This window comes from Sus scrofa, chromosome 13 (genome assembly GCF_000003025.6).
Source record: "Sus scrofa isolate TJ Tabasco breed Duroc chromosome 13, Sscrofa11.1, whole genome shotgun sequence".
NCBI classification, from domain to species: domain Eukaryota; kingdom Metazoa; phylum Chordata; class Mammalia; order Artiodactyla; family Suidae; genus Sus; species Sus scrofa.
Window position 1 is genome coordinate 189,136,698 of NC_010455.5, and position 11,231 is coordinate 189,147,928.

At 38.5% G+C, this 11,231-nt stretch overlaps 1 non-coding gene across 1 annotated transcript; it reads left to right on the forward strand.

Annotated features, from left to right (window-relative positions):
- On the forward strand, positions 2,125–2,205 carry MIR155 (microRNA 155). The gene has a single exon (NR_038583.1). It is a non-coding gene; the product is annotated as a microRNA 155 (primary transcript).

Sequence of the window (11,231 nt, forward strand, 5' to 3'; positions counted from 1 at the left end):
ATTCTTCTCCTACCACATTACCAGCTGGCTGGCTGTACAGATTCCAGAAGAAGCCACTTTTTTATTACCTCGTGACATCACTCTGTGCCCAATGCCTTGGCTAATAGACTAGCCTTTGTTGTCTGTGATCATGGATTTCCACTCACAGAGCAGTTGTCATTGGTTAGCTGGGGTCCTCTTTGCAAACCCAGGCCAAAACATCAAAAGGGGAGCACAGCTTCAACACTGGTGGGCCCTTCTAATGTCTAAACGTCTGACTCTACTTGCTATTCTGCAATAATTTTGCCTTTATTCTGTTTGCTGGGGTTTTTGTTTTTCATCTCTCATTATATTTTTAATGAGATTTAAGATTGTGTAGTGTATTTAGACAAACTGCTCATTTTGTGCCATTTTAGGAGAACCTGAGGAATCAGGCCCGAGAAGTTTGTCTAGATAACATAGTACCATGGTTTCTGAGCATTGAGAACAAAAGGGGACCTATATGATGTTTTTATTTCAGCACATCTTTTGTGTTTGAGCCAATAATAATTAAAAAAAGGCTGTTAGAGTTTTTAATAAAATAGAGCACATTATGAAAAACACTGTCATTTTTCTGAGCACTCTAATCAGGCAATTGTGAAAAGATGAGAGAAAAAAAATTATTATATTAAATGTATTTCTCTTAATACCTGTGCTCAGATGTCACCTTTACAAAACAGGAGTAAAATTTATGAGTAGAACAGTATGCAAGCCATTCACCTTAAATACGAATTAGAAAAAAGCTCTTTAAGAGAAGGTTAAGTTATAGGGCTGGAGGAACTAACATAACCAAGCATTTCCTGTGTCCAAGACTGTGGAGGGAGAAAAAAGTCCTTATTTTGACAATCTTTATTGACCGAAAGTCTGTAAAAATAAACTAAAATCCTGCATTGACATCATTCACTTCAGAGCTCTTCATCATTAAATGAATTCATCTCAGAAAACAGCCGAGTTAAAGAAAAAAGGTACTCTCAGTAAGAATGACAAATTTCCTTGGTTTGGAAATTTCCAAACCACGATATTCTGCCCTCTCAAAATATATTCATTGGGGAATTTTTAACTTGTGATACACTTCTTTTGAACTTAATCACAATTTTACATCTAGCTGGTTTCATGATTAAATAAAAGAGAAGGTGATTCCCCTTTTGCACTAAAGGAGACCACACACTAACTTCTAGGTTCTTCTATAGTAACACCGAAACCAGAAGCTTGTGGGAGAAATGTCACTTTATCTGAGAGAGTAAAATCAGGCTCTAACAGGAAGTAGCAAATTCATCTCTTTCTTTTTTAATCCACTCCTCTGCTCAAGACAAGTAGTTTGAAACCAAGCACTCTGTAAGTCATACTTCCTTTACGTAGATCAAAACCAAAGCCACTGTAGTGCTTTCCCCTAAGGAATCTCTAAATAGAAGATGATATAGGCAGTTTACAATGGATTCCTTTGTAGGCAAGACCTCCCCTGCCTATGCCACATCTTCTGAAAAAAATAAAATAAAGGTAAAACCTCAACTATTTATTACAGCATGAAAATCTACTCCAAACTCTACCTTTGTAAAGCAAGTTAATTTCAGTTTTAATCTTTATGAATCATAAAGTATTATTTTTAATATTCTGGCCTTTCACATCAATTACCTTGTGTCCAGGTGAGATATAAATCAGAAAAGGTAGCGCTCTATCAGAACACAAGGTCTCCCCTCTGCGTTTTAGCATTTGGGGACTTGCAAGAGTGGTTTCATTTTTGTTTTAAAGATGGTACGTATGAGTAAATCATCCAAAGCAACTGCAGGATAGAATTTAAAACATAAGAATTCTACAAGTCTTCAGATACAATGTGAGGTAAAAATGTCATCATTTAATTGCCAATTTCTCTACCCACTTCGACAAATGACTGACTAGGATTTAATGAGCTCTTTCCCTTTAAAAAAAAAAAAAAAAAACATATTTTTTGCTTTCAGATTTATATTCTGTCACTCCAGCTTTATAACTGTATGTGTGTACGCAACCATTTCTCTCTCTCTTGCAGGTGGTGCAAACCAGGAAGGGGAAATCTGTGGTTTACGTTCTCTGTGCCTCATCCCTCTCGGAGAGCTGGAGGCTTGCTGGAGGCTATATGCTGTTAATGCTAATTGTGATAGGGGTTTTTACCTCCGTCTGACTCCTACATGTTAGCATTAACAGGGTATGATGCCTGTTACTAGCATTCACATGGAACAAACTGCTGCTGTGGGAGGATGACAAAGAAGTGTGAGTCACCCTGCTGGATAAACTCAGACTTTAAGCTTTATTATTTTTTGTTAATCATAATCTGGTCACTGGGATGTTCCACCTGATAGTAAGTCTTTAAGAATAAGGTCTTGTAAAAGATTTATCAACGGTATCCTGAAAGCAAACTTTTTTACTTTAATCCTTAAGCCCACATTTTTTTTAAAAAAATCTTTAATGGAAAATGTATTCCTGTCCTTTTTAATTCACAGTTATGGTTTGTTCATTATAACTGTTTATAAACACTTTGAATAATTTAACTAGAAAGAAATATAAACACATTCTGAGTATCTTTGCAGTTAAAAATTAGGACTACTATCCACTAATTAATCATGGATTGTTGGGAAATATGTTCAAAAAGATTTAGAAATTGGTATTTCCCCCATGTAACAATTCTATTTAGACAACTTCAGTTTCAAATGGATACTTTTATATGAATCTTAAAGTAGACTTGAAAGGCTATGGCAATTAGTTTTTAAAAAATGAAAGATTTCATTCTTTTTTATGGCTGAGTAGTATTCCATTGCATATATATACCACATATCCTTAATCCACCCATTCGTCTGTCGCTGGACATTTAGGCTGTTTCCATTTGCAGCAACATGGATGCAAATAGAGATTCTCATACTAAATGAAGTTAAGTCAGAAAGATAAAGACAAATTCCATATGATATCAGTTATATGTGGACTCAAAAATATGGCACAAATGAACCTATCTACAAAACAGAAACAGACCCACAGACATAGAGAATAGACTTGTGGTTGCCAAGGGGGAGGGAAGAGGGAGTGGGATGGATGGGCAGTTTGGGGTTAGTAGATACAGACTATTACATTTAGATTAGATGGGCAATGAGGTCCTACTATTCAGCACGGGGAACTATATCCAGTCTCTTGGGATAGACCATGATGGAAGATAATATAAGACAAGGAATGAATATATACATATGACTGGGTCACCTTGCTGCAATAGCAGAACTTGCCACAACGTTGTACATCAACTATACGTTAATAAAAAAATCAAAAAGATTTTTTAAACTTAGTACAGTTAATGACATGTGAGAACCAATCCATCTTTTCCCTACAAGATAACAAAGATTTGATCAAAAAAAATCTCTTATTTGAAATTAAGTCCCAAAACTATGTTCAAATTCAATAGCTTAGCCGTTAGGTCAGAAAATCCACCTCTCCTCTTCTCAGCTTGTTTATTGTCCCACAGAATGGGCTAATACTTAACAGAGTTGGTATGAGGCTTACGTGAGATGGAGAACTATTTTGTAAAATATGAAGTATCAATGTTAATATATTAATAATATATTAACGTTATAGTCAAATTAATCCCCCCTCTTTGTTAGAGAAAAACTAATGATTTGATCCACAGAATTTTTCAGGTCTGGATTTCTATGCCATTTTTCTCCAGAGTTATAGAACTGTACCACTTACAAATACATAGCTAATTGTAATCAGCATCTTTAATGTGTGTTTGTGTTAGCAACTCTTCTCAATGTTTTGTCAAACAAGTTATGTGCACTGAAACCAAATAAATCACTTGAGTGGTTGATTTAAAATAATTTTTTGTTATGGCCTTTTTTCTTTTGCATCATACAAATTATAATTTCAGAAGTTATTTACACACACACACACACACAAAGACAATGGGAAAAAATTATGAGACCTCTAAGGGGAACATTGCTGACTCTTAGGACACAGTATTCTCATGTGGGGGCATCCCCCCCCCGGCCTATCCCCCATCTCTGTTCAGGTGGTCTGTGCTGCCAAAATAAATTCCTCCTCTTGACCCTGGAAGGAACACGTGGCTCCAGAGAGCCTCCATGTAGGTACATCACAATAAGGCATGTTTCCTGGGACTATTCATTTCATCTGCACTGCTTGTCTTCTAGAGGAGTCCTTACTCTGAGTCCCAGTTCTTCCACACCCTGCTTGCAGCACCTACAGCCACGGAGTCTCAGTGTGTTAGCCCTGGAATACGCTAATCCAGTATTACCTTCCTGCTGTTACAATGAAAAGCTATGTACATCGAAAAGGCAGATTAAGAAAAACTGCTGTGAAATGATTTGTTTGAAGAGCGACAGACCACTCTATATGAAACTAAAGGGAGTTTTACTTAATCTAAGTCTCAGTTTCTTCATCAGTAAAACAATGAATGTATTTCATAAGGATGGCAGGCTGAAATGAAAACAGTATTTCTGAAAAGCATGGTGTCTGCTCTGCAATAAGTGTTAAGTAAACACTAGCTTTAAAAGTTTTAAATTTCTAAATCAAGTGACCTACCCTACCCTAGCAGATCTCTCCAAGGACACAGCAGCTCCAATCTAACCATAATCCCAGGATGACAACCCAGGGAACCTGAATAATGCCACTGTCACTGGGTTTTCTCTTAGCCCAACTCTCTTAGGCCTCTAGTGCCTGACCTCATGGTCTTAGACGGAGTCCTCCTGACCAATATATTTAGTCATTTCAAACATTCTTGGAACATGAGTAAGACTGGGGGTGTGTTTGGGTTGGAGGAAGAGGTAAGTGGCAAGGAAGTGAGTGTGTGTGTTGAAGTGACAAACTAAGAGTGGCTAAAGGGAACGTGGGCTCTGGGATAGATGGTGAAGGGAAAAGGACCTCAGTTTGGTACACAGAATAACAGAACTGTGTGAAGCACTACATTATGCAGGACCTGATTTATTTAATTACAAAAAAAAAACCCTGAAGAATGAGGGTTGTCTAGGATCTGACTCACTTCCCCAGAAAGTTGTTACAGTAGAGATCAGGCTTTTCTTCTTCACTGTCACCAGCTGGATAGACCCAGAAACTTAAAACAAAGGGGGGAAAAAGAGAAGAATAAGGAAAAAAGTGAAATGAGGAGAATAAGGAACTTATATAAAACTGGAGTATTAGAATTTTTCCAAAAATGGAGATGACCAGGACTTTGTTCGAAGGTTAGGAAACTTGAAGAATAAAAAAAGCTTGAAGGAAATAGAGAGCCCATAAATGCGAAGCACTCAAAAAAGGCTGACCCATTATGTGGTTCTCCAGAAAACTGAAACGAATAGATGAAATCTGCATGTAACAGTTCAGCTTTCCACTTAGGATTTCATATTTTGTCATATGCAATACGGAGAAGGAAATAATGCATACGTAAAAGATTTGTTGTTGTTGTTGTTACTATTGTGTTTTAACTAATCTAAGAGTTCCAGTATTAGTCTTCAACCGGCTAACACATATACATCCCTAACCACTTAAGTAATGATTTTTCTAGGTGGATTTCTCAAATGTCATTCCATGCCAACGATGTCTTCCCTAGGTTGGATCACTCTTCCACCCTTCTTTGCACAGCTCAGCGATTTCTCGGGTCACTAGCATTTAACACACTGTATCCCACTTTGTTTTCATATGGGAATGACTGAACTAGAGCAGGTGGTACCCTAGGGCCCATCCACCTTTTCGCCTACCCATATCCTGCTCACTGTTCACCAACTTAATCACCATTATCATTCCAAGGCGAAACCTAAAAACAGAACTCGGCTTAAATATACCATGACCCAGGAACTTCCACATGGCACAAGCTGGGCCAAATAGATAAATAAATAATGATGAATACAGTGAACATTTCACTTTATACTGACAGGTTCAAAGAGATGATCTGGAGGATATAAAAGTTCATTACAGCAAATAAATGACTGGAACATGCTACATATAAATGATGAGCTAGGGCTGCAATTATCTCCTCAGAAACCTGTCAAGGTGCAGGCTCCCAGGCTCCCACCCCCAAGATTCTGATTCTGCAATGAGGCTGAGGAAAGTACCTTTTTACCAAGCTAGCCAGGTGATCCAGATGCAAGTGGTTCATAAACAAACTCTGAGAAACAGTGGTTTACATCCAGTGCTACATTGGTATAGCACCTAGGAATGGTGCTCGGCAGAAATCCTGGACACACAGGCACAGCGTGTTTACACACCATTCACTCTGTGTAGTGTGAGGTTCTGCAACCTGGGCTGACTAGTGAGATGCTCTTATTATTGACTTCTTTTGGGGATAAGCATCAATTAAATGTCAGGTCCCATCTTCCTTCCCAGCCAAAAACACCCTAACTGTCTCAATAAAATCCACCTGACTAGAAAGTCGCCCACTGAAACCAGTTCCCACCAGCTATGACCAATCAATGACCTTGTACTATCTAGGCCTAACCAATTAGCTGCTGCTTGGAGCAGTAGTTAGGGAAGGTCAATGAGGAGGACTTGGGTGCTCGGTCCTGCCAAAAGAGTGGGTTGGCTGACTAAGGAAACAAGCATGAACTGTCACTGCCACCCTATCTCACCTGCTCACTCGTGTGCTGTCAAGGCCTCAGCAATCTTTATTCCTAGGCTCCACTTAGGGAAATGCCATCCTTTCCCAAATGCTGACAGTTCAGCAGTTTCTGATCCCTTTGCCCATGCTGAGCACACAGGAAAAGAGCCCTGAAACAGTTGCACCCAAAAGTGATCTTTCTCCTCTGTTCTCCCAAAGTACAGTTTGTAGTTCTCCTAGAAAAGCGCTTCACACTGTGCCCCCTGTTATTTGCATAAGTGCTATCCTCTCTTCTAGATCATGAGCTCCCGTAGGAAAGAACTATCATTTTAAACACTTCAGTATTTCACTCAGCTCGGGCCCTTGCTCACACTTAAGTGAAATGGGAAAACGTACCCAAGTCTCCACTGACTTTGGAAATACAGTTTGTTATGCTATTGGAAATTGTCTGTACCTGGCATATGTGCATGTCCAGAAAAGCCTGGGGGACTGTTTTTCAAGTTGACTTATATGGACGCACTACAGACAACTCAGGCATCAATCTGGCTTTTCCTAAGTTCTGCAACTCAAGAAGGCAGTCTCCATATTCCTTTTAAGAAATTCCATTATTAAAAAAATCATATATGAAAATCTGTCCTTTTCCTCTCTTCAGGTAGGCTTGACATAATAACATCCAGCTTTGAGATCCCTTAGAAATAACACTGCAGTAGTAGCTGTCACTAAAAATAAATATTTTTCCTTTCTTTCTATATATTTGACTGTATGAAATCTAAAATCTAATTGGATAAATTTATCTTCAAAAGGATGTTGTCTATATTTGCCAAAACTTAAAATATACATACTCTTGGACCCGTAAGATCACCTATAAGAATCTGTATAACAGAACTATTGGCACACATGGAGCATCATATGTACAAGCTACTAACTGAAGCATTATTTTAACAGCAAAAACTTAAAATCAACTATCAACAGAGGACCGAATAAAGAATGGTACACCTTTCTTTAACACAAATAGGATAGTATATACTGAAAGGCTAGAAACAGAACATGCAACCCCTAAAATGAAAAGGAAAAAAGAAGAGAAAATAAGGAAAACTGGATCAATCCAGTACATGGCAAGAAAGGAGAGGGAAAAAAAATTCAAAGAAATGTAATTACAGAAAAGGATAATGAATTAAAATCTATTTCTTAAAAGACAGTAATTCCAAGACTGGATTTTAAAAGACAACAACAGTTTTATGCTGTTTACAAAAGACAAATTTAAACCATAAAGTTGAAAAAGTACAGAAAAACGTATACCATGTAAATACTAGTAAAAATCTAGTGTGAAAACGGAACCAGATTAAAGAAGAAACAAACTTAGGAAAACAGACTAAGAGGGGGGAATCATTACTAGGGATACTAAGGATCCTTATTTAATGAATAAAAAGAAATATTCTGCCACCAAGTTATAAAAATTCCAAACCAAAATACATAGTGCTAACAAAATAGTCTCAAAATAAAATAAGCAAATGTAAACTGTCAAGTCCACAACTATTCTAGGAGAATGGCTTTAAAGCAGGAAAAAAAAAAAAAAGATTCCTATATGTTTGTTTAAAAAGAAAACCTAAAACATAATGACAGGAAAAGTTAAAAGGAATGGAAAAATACTTACCACTAGCCTAAGGAAATCTCATGTAGAAATATCACTATCAGAAAAGCAGATTTTAAGACAAGTCACTCAGAAGGTGACAAACTAATCCAAAAACCATGACTATTTTGAAAAAAAACAAAAAAACAAAAAAACACCTTACCACACCATACATCAAAAAATGCCATACAGCTATAATAACCTGTGTCAGAGTGGTGCAGGGGGCGGACAAATTGACCAGTCGAGTCAACCCAGGATCCGAGCCGCATCTGCGACCTCACGGCAAAGCCAGATCCTTAGTCCACTGAGTGAGCCAGGGATCGAACCTGCGTCCTCATGGATACTAGTTGGGTCTGTTACCACTGAGCTACAACAGGAACTCCAGCTTTTTCCTTACTTAAAGGATCTGATCAGGGAAAAGGTTAACAATGGTTAATCTGGGTAGTGGCTATATGTCAACCTTCTGGTTACAAACAACAGGATCTGCTCTACTAGTTTAAGCAAAAAACAAATGGCTCACAAGAAATGAAGTCTAAGAAATGCCCATTATTACACCACAGAGCAGCTGTTGGGGAAAACAGCCTCACACCTTGCACCAGGACAGAGAAGGCTTGGAAATTCACTCTCCACTTGTTAAGAGACAAGACATAAAGGGGGACGTCACCAATTAGTGGATGTTCAAGCAGTGCCAGGTGCCACAAAGGAGGAAAAATGTCCTTCCAAATAAAGGTTTGTTAAATTATTTTTTGTATGCTCAAAATACTTAACAGTTTTTTAAAAGAAAAAAAATTTTGTGGGATGGAAATCCTGTGAAATCAGATTGTTATGATCATTATACAACTATAGATGTGATAAAGAAAGAAAGAAAGAAACAAAGAAAGAAAGAAAAAAAGAAAGAAAAGAAAAGAAGAGAAAAGAAAAAAATTCAAAGTATAAATCCGCAAAGAAGGGGAATGGGGGAGGACAGGCCAGGAATTTCAACCAATTCCTAAAAGATGGGACAGTGGAGTGACCGGTGCAACAGGAGAGGATGTCACCACCTCAGAACACATGTGGGGGGAGTCCAGCAGAAGAGAGAGCTGACCTGCCCAGCTGGCCTGGAGAAGCTCAGAGATGTGGAAGACTGAGGAGGGGCTAAAAAGAATGGGGTCAACCAAAGGTCTAAACCAAACTAGCTGGGTCTATCTACCCCATACCTCTGACCTCCAAAGACAGAAGGGCTTGAATCCAGATAGTTACACAGCTGAGATACTGGAGGGAACTCATAAAATAAGTAAAGAAGAGTCTAGGGAGAATGAGAGTCGTCGTTGCAGAAACCAGTCACCAAAACTGACAACCTCTTCATTCCGGCATTAGAAAATCCCCATCATAACAGCCAGTTTCACCTACTCATCCTTAAAGAAGCCAAACCTCACCCCTACCACAGAGCTGGGGCTCCCTGTAGCCACATTTTCAACTAAAACAACTAACAACCAAAAATCACTAGACTGGGAGTTTGGGGGGTAGAGGCTGAAACATGAAAGACTGAGATAAGGAAAAAATCTGTCTCTAGAAGAAAGATATCATTCAGGGACTGGGAAATACATGAACAAAGGAATAAATATATATCTACTAGTATCTCCAGAAAGATTCATGAGCACATACTACATCTGTTAAACACGAACAAGGGGCATTCCCGTTATGGCTCAGCGGTATCGAATATGACTAGTATCTATGAGGACACAGGCTGGCCTGGCCCCACTCAGTGGGTTAAAGATCCAGCGTTGCCATGAGCTATGGTGTAGGTTGGCAGCTGCATCTCCAATTCCACTCCTAGCTTGGGAACTTTCATATGCCTCAGGTGAGGTCCTAAAAAAAAAAAAAAAAAAAAAAAAATACATGAACAAGATGCTATGAACGTGTACCTCTAAGAGCTTCACCCTGACACCTGGAGTTTCCGTCGTCACTCAGTGGTAACAAATCTGACTGGTATCTGTGAAGACATGGGTTTGATCCCTGGCCTTGCTCAGTGGGTTATGGATCTGGCATTGCCATGAGCTGTGGTGTAGATCACAGAAGCGGCTCGGATCTGGCATTTCTGTGGCTGTGGTGTAGGCCAGCAGCTACAGCTCAATTGGACCCCTAGGCTAGGAATTTCCATATGTAGGTGCAGCCCTAAAAAAATAAAAATAAAAAATAAAAAATAAAGCTAAAAAAATTAAATAGGCTTTAAAAAATGCTTGACAAAATAATAAGCTCAATTAAAGACATTAGAACATAAATGCATAAATCCAAGACAAATGAGAGGAGAAAAATATAGAACAATGCAGAAGATCCAGAATCCAACTAAAAGGTGTTAAAGGAAAAAAAAAAAAAGAAAAGAAAAAAAAAAAGAATAAAATGTTTAAAAAAACAGAAACTTTCCTAGAGCTCAAAAGAAATGTCAAATTGAAAGTACCAAGGACAGAGTTCCCATTGTGGCTCAGTGGAAACAAATCTGACTAGCATCCAGGACACAGGTTCGATCTTTGGCACTGCACTGGGTTAGGGATCCAGCATTGCTAGTCAGCTGTGGTGCAGGCTGGCAGCTACAGCTCCAAATCAACCCCTAGCCTGGGAACCTCCATATGCCGTGGGTGTGGCCCTAAAAAGACAAAAAAAAAAAAAAAAAAAAAGAAAGTACCAAGGAGAATAGTTGAAGATCTAGCTAAAGATATGAAATTTTAGTACTTGACAACACCAAGTATAATACGGTCCTCAAACTGCCCAGGATATGTGTGCATGTAGGTTGTGTGACAGGGCAGGAGCTGGGGAGGAAGGCAGGATTGCATAGAACTGATTATATAAAAAGGAACAGAATCAGATTGGTATCAGACTTCTCATTTGCAACATCAGAAGCCAGAAGATAACGGAGTTGCTTTCAATCTCATGACAGAAAATTATTTTTCAATCTAGAATTCTGTCTGACCAAAGACTTGATCAAATGTTAGGCTGTAAAACAAAGCTGCTGTAGACAGGCAAGGGCTTACCTCTTAGCCACTTTTTCTT